Source organism: Triticum aestivum, chromosome 4A (assembly GCF_018294505.1).
Source record: "Triticum aestivum cultivar Chinese Spring chromosome 4A, IWGSC CS RefSeq v2.1, whole genome shotgun sequence".
Lineage (NCBI taxonomy): Eukaryota > Viridiplantae > Streptophyta > Magnoliopsida > Poales > Poaceae > Triticum > Triticum aestivum.
Genome location: NC_057803.1, coordinates 29,836,643 through 29,838,960, shown reverse-complemented (window position 1 = coordinate 29,838,960; position 2,318 = coordinate 29,836,643).

Here is a 2,318-nt window from a genome sequence, read left to right as displayed (position 1 = left end):
GGGGTCGGTGAGGATTGGGGGTGGCGGGGGCGGTGGGGGTCAACAGCGGGCACGGGGGCGGCGCGGGTGAGGTGAGGCGGAGAGAGGGGTGGGCGCGGGGCCGACCGTTTTTTAGTTAGGTTTAATTTCTTTGGCATCTGCTAGCAGACGACAAAGAACATAGCTAGTGGGGTGGGGCCGAGGGGAAACGACTGTTAGGTTGGCTATTCTCTTTGTCGTCTGCTCGCGGACGGAAAAGAAGCTTTGTCGTCGGCAAAGAAAGTGGCCGTTAGGCGGTTCTCGTTAGTGGGCCACCTCCCTCTTTGTCGTGTGCTAGTAGACGACAAAGCTTCTATGTCGTCTACTAGCAGACGACAAACATGGTCTTTGCCGTCAGCTCTTTCTTTGTCGTCAGTTTTTTTAATCTGGTGGCAAAGACCTTCTTTGCCGTCAGCTAGCAGATGGCAAAGAGCTGGCTGACGGCAAAGATCCTGATTCTAGTAGTGTTATCCTCATTGTTGCACAGAAGAATTATTTTCTTGATGCACCGCTAGGTGACAGACCTGCTGCAGGAGCTGATGCAGACGTTATGAACGTTTGACAAGCTTGATCTGATGACTACTTGATAGTTTAGTGCGACATGCTTTACGGCTTAGTATCGGGGCTCCAAAGACATTTTGAACGCCGTGGAACATATGAGATCATCCAAGAGCTAAAATTGGCATTTTAAGCTCACCCGTCGTCAACCCGTGCAACCACACGGTCTGTTATTTTGGGAACAACTTTGAGGAATATATTTTTTAATATTGGTTAATTGTAAGAACAGATGGTTATGAATCATGCTCTTGAATTAAATTCTTACCACGGTTTCTTCTTTAGTCATACATTTAAGTAGCATTTGTATATCCGATTAAAACACAATAGTTTGTTTTCCTTAGCCTACAAAAATCTTTATGGTTTCTTCATTATGTGTCAAAAGCTGCCAAAAATATATTTAAAAAATTCATAATCTACGAAAGAAGTTCCACCATTTATTTACTCTCCTCCATGTGTATTTATTATATAAATATGTTCTGTGGAAAAAGTGAAGCATACAATCACTAATGCTTCAATTGTGGAAACAAACGATATTCGGATGTTTACAAACAAAACTGCTGACAATACTTTCTTAAATATAGTGTACAATTGCTGAACCACATAGAGCAGCATGATGTTTGTATCATGCCATACTGTTATGTTGAGAAACACATTATTTCTTCATATACTCATTAGGAATTTTCCATGTGGAATTGTTGGACGATCGTACACACTGAACATCACAAACACAATAAGTTTGTTTTTGACTATACAATTATAAAAATGTCATATAAAAATATAAACATACACAATTTTCACATATAACAGTACACCTTCAGTGTCATCCCTTCCATGTACCTAAAAGAGAATCTCCCAGTAGCGGCCACTTAATGATTTGCCCATCATAAGTCAAGTGGAAATGCGATCAAATATTCAAATGTTTATACAGACCACATGCATTGCTTTGGTTCCCAGGTGTCATGTGATCCACATCACTTTACAAAATATGAAAAATTGATTATATATCAGCAAGAAAGAGAAATGGAGTGGGCTAAGATCAATATAATGAATTACGAAAGAAAAATACAGGTGAATCGAAAACATTTTAGAAACATTTTTTGTTCTTTTCAACATTAATCAAGATTACGTGTTGTTTTTCAGTTAGAAGGAGAAACAAAAATCGTGCATGTAACTAAAATATGTGAGTAGAGATAATATTGCCTCGCTTTATAACTCCACGAGAAACAACCTAACTTCAAGTTGTCGTATAAAACAGTGTACCAACAGGCAACTCCTCCTGAAGTAAACTTTGCCTAACAATAGCTGATAAATGGACTCGCTGCTACTCTAGTTGAGTGATGCTACACGTATTGTCCTATCCTACTACGACCAATGACTTTCTCACTGAAAAATACGACTAATGACATAGTATATTGGTATCTTTCTTGTTTTCGACCTGTATGGTCCACATTTGTGTCCTACCACCATCCGTTGGCAAAGCATCGTATGCGCACAATTTGTTTTTTCAAGATTTGCAGTGTGGTGCTGATGTTTCCTGCCACTGCCATTGCATTGACCAGCCAATTTATTCAACAGTAATTATGAAGAATAGTAAAAGAAATTTGTACCTCATGGCTAGGCATAACCAACTTACATTTAATTCACGTGATGAAACAGAATTAGGAGGACAGAAAAGGTATCAACTCAAACGTATTTGTAGAGAGACTAAATACAGTCATGTCTCGGAATGTTAGCAAGAAGTC